Source organism: Trichoplusia ni, chromosome 10 (assembly GCF_003590095.1).
Source record: "Trichoplusia ni isolate ovarian cell line Hi5 chromosome 10, tn1, whole genome shotgun sequence".
Classification (NCBI taxonomy): Eukaryota; Metazoa; Arthropoda; class Insecta; order Lepidoptera; family Noctuidae; genus Trichoplusia; species Trichoplusia ni.
The window spans coordinates 9,411,258-9,423,078 of record NC_039487.1 but is presented as its reverse complement, the minus strand read 5'-3'; the positions used below and the strand labels follow the sequence as shown (position 1 = coordinate 9,423,078).

Here is an 11,821-nt window from a genome sequence, read left to right as displayed (position 1 = left end):
CCCGAGAAAAAGGGTCTTGACAGACGGACGGACGGACGGACGGACAGACGGACGGACGGACAGACGGACAACAAAGTGATCCTATAAGGGTTCCGTTTTTTCCTTTTGAGGTACGGAACCCTAAAAATATCTGTATCAATCATCGGGGTGACATCTTCAGAAAAAACCCCGTAAATAAAAAGAAAAAAATAATTAAAAATACAATAGTAATAATTTATTAGGCAAAACAAAGTTTGCTGGGTCAGCTAGTTTTCTATAAGAAACAATGGGGTTGACGTATCCATGTGGATAAAACCACTTGAATATTAAAAAAATATAAAAAACTATTACAGTGACTGTTATGGACACTAATTTCAAACTAGTATGTACAGGGGATGTAACTCAGTGGTAGAGTGTCTGCTTCGCATGCTGAAAGTCCTGGGTTCAAATCCCAGCATCTCCATCTACTTTAACGCAACTTTTTGCGATTTTATATTGAATTTTCATTTTTTTTTAGTAAATTTCACTTGGTAATGTTCTTTTTTGCTTACCTATCTTATTTTGTAGGTTCAATTTAAAAAGCGGCAAAAGTGGAGTTATTTTCAACAGTGATTTGCATGTGACACAAGAGAAGGTCCTTATAACAATGGATATTCGTAAGTATGACTTATGGCATATTATGGAACTTTTATGGTCCTGTTGTGAAATATTAATTAATTTATAAAGTTTTAATATTATGCAGGTACCTGTCTCATTGTACTCGAGGCAAGTTGGCAAATGGTAATTCAAGGTTTTTTTCTAGACTCAACATGAAAGTATTATGTAACTCAAACTCAATCTTTAAAATTAATTCTCGTGAACGTTAGTCAAGAGAATTTAAATACTTTGAAGAAAACTTTAATCCTCGAGTGTGTATGTTTTGGTTCAAAATCTTTTTTTATTTTGGAATAACTAAAATTTTTTGATTGATTAAAAATAAGAACAGCGGCGGCAAAGTCGCAACTCAAAAAAACCGATACTAAACAAAATTATGAGTCCACCTATTGATAGTATATATTATAAAATTGATATCATTAGTAATATTAGTTCGACTTCTAGATTGACCGCAAGAAATCATTACAATTTAGCTACCCTGGGAAGGCTTATTTTCAAATTAGTGTAATTCGTCCACAGACGAAATACGAAATTAAAGAAATAATAATTAAAAAACAAAAGCAAAACAGTACTTAAACGATTCCGTAACTTTACTTAAAGGTGCTTATAATCTGTAAAGTTGAGCAGCGAAGATAGAGATATCTTAAAACAAGGTTCGTAATCAGCTTAGCGCAAGCACTACTGGACTTATCTTCACGGCAGCGGGTGGCTCTCCGCAGGGACCGTCAAATATTTCACATTTTCAGCTTCAGTACCATTCAGTCGTCACTGAAACGTCGCGGGGGTAGGACGTCGGCGCGGCTCGGGAGCATCGCCCACACTCCGCTCGAAAAAATATCTCAAGTTAAACGATACGCTTGCTTTTAAACACTTTCAAGTGGTTTGAATTCAAAGTGGACTGCAAACTTTCTTCAATAAAATTTTAGGTCAAAATTAAAGTGTTTCCAAAGTGATGGTGCATAGTTATATATGTTGACTATGATGAAAGATCAGAGTGGTAAGTGAGAAAAGCAATTAACGTAGTGACCACAAACATACGACACTGGGTTTTAGACATCAAAAAGCCTTTGTATTTATTTTTCGAACCGACTCAAAGTAATTTAGCTTTGGAGTTGACGCCCTTTTACTGTGCTTTTAAAAAGGGCTGTCACCGTTTCTAAAATAGAGTACAAAATACATTGAACGCAGAAAAACGAATTGCGATGTCAAAATAGAACGGTTGGTGTTCCGTTCAGGAGAGATAACGAAATAAAACTTTCATCCAAGTTTGTCCGAAGGGTTCTGTACACTTGAGTGATTCGTCAACGTAACAAAGTGGAACCCGAGATTGACAGACGAGTAATTTTCAGACTAATTCTTCAGTTTAATCACAATGAGAGAGTTTGTTAGCAAGGGTTCTAATTCGTTTTTTTATGTCATCTCGACTCAAGTCATAAAATTAACAACCCTATTCCTTTCACGGATTGAGAATTTAAATGGTTTGATCAAATATTTTTAGACCTTTTGTTTTTTAGAATCATTGTTTATTTTGAACATTAATCTTTCTATTCTGCTAATTATTTTAGAATCTTTAATACGTCTATCCCCCCGTTTCGTCTTAGTCGTGATATATTGTGCGTATTGCGAAAAGCAATTAAAGAAATTAGTACCTACCAAACGTTAGTATAAGTCTGTGCGCAAGTAACCCGCTCGCGCTGAAATGACCGACTGGGAACGATAAAATTCTTCAAAAATGTGATTACCCTCCAAATTTGACAAAGATAAAAGTGAGATATCCATAAACGAAATCCCTGACTTCGTTACAACAACACTTAATATTTCTTACTGCCGTATAATTGGTTTAACTTTTCTTTAGCGCTTGCCATTCGCCGTGAAAGGTCTTCGTAAAGCAATTTTCTGTTTCGAAATATCGTGAAATATTTCCTTGAGACAATAGCCGAGTTTCACTTAAAGCTTATTGGGCTTCCAGAAATAATACCGGTTTGATGTTTGTATTTTTGTAGGGCACTTAATAAAAGAACAGAATATACTTTGAAATTGAAATCTTGCCAATATATTTGAGCAGTCTTGAGCCTTCCGTTTCGGTAAATAATTTATTATAGAGTTTTAGATGAAATACCATATATTTTACGAAAATAATGTGGAATTTGAGGAAAAATATATTAACTTGAAGTCAATTTACTATAGCATTTAACCATTTAGGGATATTTTTTCTTGATCTCCCTTCTCTCATCTGAATTGAAATGAATTATTTAGATTAGTTAAGTTATGACTGGAACAATATGCAGTAAATCCTCTGGATAGACCTATCTGTAATAAAAGAAATTGATTCGAGATCTTTAATGAATATGGGTATTAACTAGCAATATTTCTATTGGGATTACTAGGGGTAAACCTTACCAGATGTTACTGTAATTCAAAGCTTGTAGCAGTAAAACTAAAAACGAACGATTAAAAGATTACACATCTTTATATCGGTAATGGTTGTGAATTATCCTTTCGATAAAAAGAGTGTTTAACTGCAAGCTGTGGATTTAATTTTCAAAATCTCCTACACATTATCATCTGTTTGTTTGGTCTGAAACACTGTCAGGGTTGTTAAAATCCCCACCATATTTTTCACAATCTGATAATTGATTTAAGACAGCAGTCAAGAGAAACCTACTAATATTATCATTTATACAAACGTATAAGTTAAAGGCGAAGCGTAGAAGAGTTTCAGTAGGTATTTATTAGTTAGGAGTTTTTAGTTAATTCTGTACGAGAACAAAGTTTTCCTGGCTGTTAGTTCTAACTACTTTTACGTGCCGCTGAGTTTTCTAATAGAAATAGCTGTGACCTACGTATCTAACCTGCTTTTTTGTTTTAAAGTTCATTTTTAACTTTCACAGCAATGTCATAAATTATTAAACACATAGGGATAGTTATTTTATGAAATCTTTGTTGAAAATCCTCCCTAATAGGTGGATTGATTTCGATACTTTTGGGACGTTGAGATTTCAAGATTTCATTTTGCAAATTGTTCAAATTATCGACTTCTTTTTTCTTCATCTTGTATGAACTGTGCATATGACCACATATTTGTGAAGCCTCCTTCGACACAAGTATTAAAATCTAAAGTGTTTAAGATATTAATAAAAAAAAGGACAGCATTATCTTGCTTACATATTGGGCTACATTGCACAGAGTTTATTTTTCTTTTACGTTTGAAAAATAACTTTAATATTAAACCATTAACCATTTTGCTAAAGTAGCTACGAGTACGTCATTAAGAGAAATGCTTTACGTATAAGTAGTACATTAATATTAATTTGAGAAATGGTTTCGTGATTCATGTTCACTTAAACATGAGGGAGTCTTATAATGGATGGTGTAATTGATCTTTATTTTAGAACAAGAAAAAATACATTTACAGTATAAACAAATATATATAATACTTGTAAATATTCAGCTGCTGGGATTTAAATTTCTAATTAATCTCTTATATAGTGAAGGATCATTACACTATCTCACTTCGGGTTAGCGATTAAATATTTCAAAATAATATTCCCAGATGTAAAACATATTTCGATATTGTTCCCAAAATATAGTTTGTGATAATAAAAAAAATGGCAAGTGCTACTTAAGTATCATTTTCTCCATACTTTTATATAACATCTGCTATTGATTGTAATTTAAAGGCAGAATAACTACACCTACATTCGACATGGATGCTTATTATTTATCACTGTGATTTCAATATCTGTTTACCGAATATGCATGTTTCATTAAATTCATTTACTAAAATTAAGCAATTGTATTTAATATTTATAGCCTCTTGTGAATCAGGATAAACGAAAAAAATATTAAAATACCCAAATATTGGAACAATAAAAATACATTTCTCAATTAAAACTCGGCACAGCGGAAATTTTGCGTGGGGAACAATTGGCAACTCCGAATCGTATTGCCAGATAGAAAAATAAAATGGGGACAATAAAAAATCTGGCAACAAATCACGACGAAGGATGCGTAAACGTTGTCGGTGAGGATACGAAACAATGTTCTTTGTGAACTATTACGAGAATTAACCAAGGACCTACCGATGTCGGTTAATGTAAACGACCTTTTTGCTGAATTTTGGACCGACTCCATGCTGATACGGGGAATAAAATAGAGTGGTTTGTGTTCTGTGGGAGATCGTGAAAGTAATATAAATATGTCGGCTTTTAAATTTATGGTTATCGTATGAATTTAACTTTGCTTTTTGGAGCTTCAAACCCAAAGAGTAAATTTTTAAGAGCCTGACAAGCTGATCTTTACCTATGCAGTATTACTAAGCTGTCATAACAATAATTAAATTTTAAGCAATGGTTAGTACGGATAAACGAGAAACTTGTGGCTTAGCTATAACCGCATAAGTGATTCGATCACAGGTTAAGCTATGCTTGACGCGGTTGGTCCGTAGATGGGTGACCATCTTTGTCATAACGAGTTCCACCGTCTTTCGGAAGGCACGTTAAATTGTGGGTCCCGGCTGTTATTCCTACATCTTTGACAGTCGTTACAGGTAGTCAGAAGCTTGAAAAAGTCTGACAGCCAGTCTAACCAAGGGGTATCGTGTTGCCCAGGTAACTGGGTTGAGGAGGTCAGATAGGCAGTCTCTCCTTGTAAAACACTGGTACTTAGCTGAAACCGGTTGGACTTTTAGCCGACCCCAACATAGTTGGGAAAAAGGCTAGGCCAATGATGAATGATTAGTACGGATACAAAATGTGTTAAAAAGATTTTTTATTTGTTCTTTCTTTTACCTCATTCCACCGAAAAAGCTTTGAACCCTTAAAAGTAATCTTAACATTTTTGGCTGCTTTTTAGTCTTTTCATGCCAAAGGTAATAATAAAAAAAATCATAGGCAGCAATTTCGAATAAAATTTAATTTTCATATTAAACTAAATCCTGTAAAACAATCTTATTTGAACTCTACATTCTACAATGTCGATATTGAAACTAGTTTAGCTTACCGCAGTAAATCTTACATCGATAGTCTTGCCAAGTGATTTTTGGGTTTTCTTTATTGCACTTTGGTTTACGAAGTTATCGCCTTATAATGGTATGGTTATGTATTTCTCTTAAAAAAAAGACCTGAAAGTAAAAAAGAAAGAGAGCGTATAATATTTTATTATTAGAAATGTCACTTTTTAAAACAAAAACTAAAACAAAGGACAATATTATTAACGAAATTAGAAGTTGAAAAAAGGTAACTTGCTTTGTTGCAACGTTTTTCATATTTAACTTACCCACGACTATTTGTTTTCCATTAGTTTTTCTTAACCAACAATTCGTTTATAATAGTGCAAAGCGTTTCCAATCAAGGAGGCACGTTGCAATCTGTTAGATGCAATTCCAATCTATCGACCATTACGTAGCAGAAGAACCTAATAGCCCTATGATGGTGGTCAAACAAAGCATTTATTGGTCTGTCATAAATTTCCATAACAATTCAAAGGCACTAGTTTCAAGGCGAAGGTATGAAGGTTATATAACTTCAGAATTAAAAACACGATATCTTCATATCGCAGAGGCAATATTTTTTGAAAAATCAATAGAGCGACAGTCGTCCGTCATGGGTCAGACTTTTAAAATTACCGAAACAGCCAGTCAAGTGCAAGTCGTATTCGTGCCACTAACGGTTCCGTACAAATATGCACAAGAATAACAAATCAGTTATTTGACAAATTCTCTGAGGTGTGTAACTAAATGTGTAACGCACATATTTATTTATCATCTAACTTTTTCACCTTGACCTCGTTGCTTGACATCCAAAAAATCTTAAATATGTATTATAAACTGTTTAGCTATTAAATCTGGTGACAGACAGAGCCTCAGTAATAGGGGATCGTTTCTATCCTTTCAAAATTGTTATAAAATAAAAATTATGCTATTAAACTCTGCTAAGTTGCATTTTTGCTCATAAAACTAAATGCTTAACTTCTTTTTATAACCTTACTGTACAATACTATGTTCCTACGATTAAACTTACATTGTTGACGGATCTAACTAAAACGTTCTCAAGTCCTAGACGAAAATTGATCGTAGAGTTTAAACCGGCAGAGCAAGCATCGTAAGCTCCTTTACAATATCAACTTCGTTAGACGATAACAGTGCCTGTACTATGAACTTATCAAGCACTGGCCATAGCGGAAAAGAGACAGCGCTTTATATTGCGGATATTGTTGCCTCGCTTCCACATCACCGGTTTTGTATTCAAAGCTCAGAGTTAAACGCGCAGTTAGGTGAAATCCTGTTTCCACAGGATTTTCGGTTTGTATCCGATAACTTCCTCCTCAAGTTTAATCATATTTAACGACTCGTGAATAAGTAATTTCTTCAGGTATCTTTGAGGCTTAGTTTACGTATGTTTGTTTTGTAGTGTGAATGAGGATTATCAAGTGTTTCCTGTGATTATTTCAATGAGTGGGTAAGTGGCGTTTTGTACCAGAATGTTGTGGTGATGTTGGTATCATGTTTCAATTTATTTGACGATGTTGAAGTACATTAATGTTTATATTAATTTCCGACCAATTTACTGTTAGTAATGAATATTGTATGGAACTGACAGTCAATTTGGAGACAGATCATTTTGGCTGTTTTGGGTTGTTTAAGAAAGTATTATTGAAGAAAATTTTATAATCAATGTAGTTTCATAAAATTCTTTGTCTTTAAACAATCTTGCAAGTTAAGTACGAAAACCTTCGAGCTGATAATTGAGATAATCGTGACAATGTATATGAATACATGAAAGTATTCTGATGTTGGAGCTGTGAAAGGCCGAAGAAGCTCCAGCATTAAACGACATAACTCTATCAAGATCGACTCATAAGAATAAAAAACAGTTCAAAACCTGTTTTAAATTTATAGTGTCAATCATTCTTATTTTCAACAATTAATGTCAATTTTATTAAAAACAAAATAATTAATTAATATAATTAATATAATTAATTAATATAATTAATATAATTAATTATTTTGTTTTTAATAAAATTGACATTAATTGTTGAAAATAAGAATGATTGACACTATAAATTTTGCTTAATAAACCTGATTTCGAGATGTCAAAGTTCTTTATAATAGTCTCCGTGTATATAAATCGCGCAGGTCAGTCGGGGCACAATCTGCACCTGAACTCGTAATAATTCAGCCTAGCTAGCAAGATTGAATGCCGACCCAACATAGTTGGGGCCAGTTTGAAGTAATTGTGTGGATCTGTACGCTTATCATCTCCTATATCATTCTGTGACAGGTTTGGGTATATTACATTGGTCACGTTACATAGATAAAATGCTGAATAGAATTCCATTAGATTCGATTCTAAACATGGATTGGCCAGCTTTTTTATTGGCTATGACTTCTATATCAGAGGTCGTTGGTTTGATTCCTACCCGGGACAATTTTTTGTCTGCTAAGCACGATCAGACATGATAGACATTGTCAAGTTCCATTTAGAAGGATGGAAGGACATGGTCATAATGTGGTCTTCTTCTGGAAAATTAAATGTTAACGTGTCATGAATAAACAAAAGTCTTACCGGAGTAACTATAGTTAATCTAACCTTCCTAATAAACTCCTACCTACACGAAATACCTATCTATTCAAATTGATTTTAAAGTATGTAGATATCTACATAGAAACCTTACATTGAATCTCAAAGACACATGCTGCACAGTATTACCGACTGAGATAACGAGGTGGCTTTTGATAGCATCACAGAATCTGCAGTGTTTGTTGGAAAAGTTCGTTTTAAAAGAATGTAAGTACAGTTTAGTTACAGCAGTTCAAGTGATATTATACTTAGTTTGTGGAAAATCATTGAGTTGTTATTGTTCGGAAATATTCTTTCAAGAGAATCATTGTATTCATAGGAGCCTTCACTAAAAGATCATAAGCAGGATCATTGCTGGTGCTATCGGTTGTAGTAGTCTCAAAACAAATTGGAAGCATTTCGGTAGTTTTAGCCGGTAAGAGTGCAGCAAAACAGTCCATAAAGAGTTTACCGCCTAAAAAATATTTATTTAAATATCATTATGTGACAGATGATTCGGACACAGAACTAGCAAAAGACCAACCTTACCTACATAGTATACACGCTGAAGCATACCATTATAGAGACCAATAAAAGAAAAACAAAAATAATCTGAAAATGTTTAAAAACAGAACTGAATCGTAACGGTCACCAAATCAATCAATCAAGCGTGGGTGTAATGTGGACATACCTCGATGCCCGTTTATTGTTTTGGGATTATTTCGTATTGCGTTACAATGATTTATCTGTTTGTTAATTTAGCAATGATTGATACGGTGTCTATTACTGGCAATTAAATGTAATAATAGCTGATGGACAATCTCATGCATGGTGTGCATCCGGGTCGTCAGAAAATTTTATTTGGATATTAGTGTATTTTGATATTTATTTTTATTTGTATTGTTTTATACAAAATGAGGCATTTTATACAATTCTGTATTGTACAGAGCGGTAGACCGGATGCCTTTGCTTGAGAAAATCAATGGTTATCTAAATGAAAAAAACACTGTTCAAAATGTTTAAAATGACCTGGTATTTCTGCTGATGAAATTTTACATAAACTAAAAAATAACAAAAGTTCATCCCAACTTTCCAACACATGCAATGTACCAACTTTTACACATCCCAAAAACCAGTTCGTAGGTTTGAACAAACTTTCAAAACAAAATCCAACATAAACAGTTTCGAAACTTTCAAAACGTAATAGTCAATGTTTTCGGATTCTAAAACCGGCTACTATCGACAAATGAACTTGAGATAAGCTGCGGTATCTATTATCACGGCGAACAGCAAACCCGGTAACCGTTGTACGAAAACTAAGACCGCGGTAAGTGTGGAAGCGGGACAACGCAATACAAAGCATAGAGCGGCATCTCTTCCCCACCTGTAACAGTTAATACACAACTGTGGATGTGGTGGTTGGCCTTCTGTTCGGTAAAGCGATGCGGGGAACAAATCCTGATAGCTCGGATAATCTCCGAAATTGCTAACAGTTATCCCTAGCAGGTCCATACAAAGCTTTCCATGTAATTATTTGCACCTAGAGGATTAAAAATACGGTAATGTACACGAAGTTGGGGTTGTGTACCGTTAGAGCTGTTTAAACTGATTTCGGGGCGAATGTTCTTAATTTGAATGTTTTGATTACTCTGTGCGGTGTGTACTCGTAGTAGGTAACTGTATATAGCATTACTTATTCCTTTTTTGTTTTAATTATTTTTGTCATTATATTTTTATCTTTTGCTCATTTTTTTATTTTTGTTTTATTCCGCCCATTATTTTGTTTGATTTTTGGTTCAGACTACGAAATGTTTTAAAACCCTTTTTTGCTGATGGATTTTGCAAAAACTTAGGGCTCAAAACGTGGGAGGAAGTAATTGAATCTCTGTTTTAAACTGTTTATTTAAAATCTTGATCTAAAAATACTTTTAACAAAACAATAGAGATTCTTTTTGGCTAAAGCCAGACAGAATTGTAAAAAAGTCTTCATCAGTTTTTTCAATTCAGAATACAGAAAGTTGTAATTTCCATAAATTACGATATTCTCTGATCAATCAAATATTGTAATTATAAATTAGGTCGTCGCAAATGTTAAAAGAGACTCGATAATATTATTATGAAGTGGTTTCATTTCGATATTATCTCGCCATGAATTTCGTTACTTCAGCTAATTACTTATTCAACATTTTCAATTAAAATGTCAGATTCTACCTTATTCCCAATTTGTGCTCTCCTTCATTAGCATGCTAATTGTTATCTTAATACTTTGGCCTCTGGGGAATAAAATTAAATAATTGTATTGTAAAAACCACGCTTTTGTATAATTGCGTTTCATGCTGTTTGATATTCAAGATCATTAACCAACTTCGAAAAATAGGAGGTTCTGAATTAGTCTGTTTTTTATGTTTGTTACATCAGAACTGTTTACTCGATGAACCGATGTTGTAAATTATTTTTTCGTTTAACGTGTATAGCTTGTCACTTGGTCCCATAATATGTCATTGAGTCCGGCTCAGTAGTTTTTTAGCTGAAGACGATTTTCTTTTACGTTGACATAATTTTGTTCCTGTCTAAGTTTTAAGCATTGAAAAAAAAATAGTTTCAACAGCAAAAATAGACGATCAAAATCAGAAACTCAATACTAATGAACGGAGTTCTCGTCAGAACTGTGCATTTCATAGAAGTGATTCAATAGTATGTGAACCGAAGTAACATCCAGCCTTGTTTAACCAAAAAAAGCAGTTTTAACCAAAACTCCGTTCATTAGCATTGAATTTTGATCAGCTTCTTCTGCTATTGACTGTACAAATCAGACCAGGCAAAAAAGGAGTTATTCCTTAACATTAAAAAAAAAACAGATTATAGAACCTACTTAATCTTTGAAAAGTGTTACTTATGAAACAATTAAACTGCACTAATAAACAAATTTACAAAGACAGTAATCAATATGTGGAGTGTCTTAGCATCGTTATCCAAAAATCAAGAAGAAAGAACCAAAATAGCGATTCTTTTCTACAGCATAAGTGACCTCTTTAGTATTAACACAACTGTCGAACAGATAAAGCCATCTGTTTGATTGAAGCAACCATTAATTGTTTACATGTGTTGGTGATTACGAATCAGTGTACAGTCATCGTTGATTGCACAAGGACCCTGATTAGCGCCGATCCTCAAGATAATAGCAATTGTGGAACTAATTACACGATAATCCATTATTAATATTGGAAGTTCGAGCGAATATAGTTGTGGGCTTTATTATAATCTGTTGACTGCATCGTTTTGAGTATCGATGGATTTAGTTTAGTAGTTTGCAGTTCAGGTTTGTGTATTTGTTTATAATATGTGTCCGTTTGTTTGTTCAATTTTCTTTGATTGTGTCTTGTCTTTTATAAATTTTGTCAATTGTACCTAATCCGTTAAATCACGACGCGTCTTCATAGTTTGGGTAGGTACTGTATTTACATTTTCAATTGTTGCTTCTTAATATATACCTGTTATTTTTGTAGCCTCATCAATCAATGTCCTATCCCGCTTTGTCAAGTAAGTTCACAAAAACTCTGTATTACTTAAAGAGTAAGAATCAAAACACTATCAGCGAACAAAACATCACAAACAAGATCAAAATGTAA

The 11,821-nt window shown here is 33.5% G+C and overlaps 1 protein-coding gene and 1 non-coding gene across 2 annotated transcripts in view; both read left to right on the top strand.

Moving 5' to 3' along the window:
- Positions 1-370: 370 nt before the first annotated feature.
- Trnaa-cgc lies at positions 371-442 on the top strand. The gene has a single exon. It is a non-coding gene; the product is annotated as a tRNA-Ala (tRNA).
- A 1,053-nt stretch (positions 443-1,495) lies between these two features.
- The window catches only part of LOC113498106 (trace amine-associated receptor 8b), a 46,984-nt gene continuing 36,658 nt past the window's right edge, over positions 1,496-11,821 (top strand). Inside the window, exon 1 of the mRNA XM_026878045.1 lies at positions 1,496-1,630. The gene's annotated coding sequence lies outside the window, so the exon portion shown is untranslated. The remainder of the gene's footprint in view (positions 1,631-11,821) is intronic.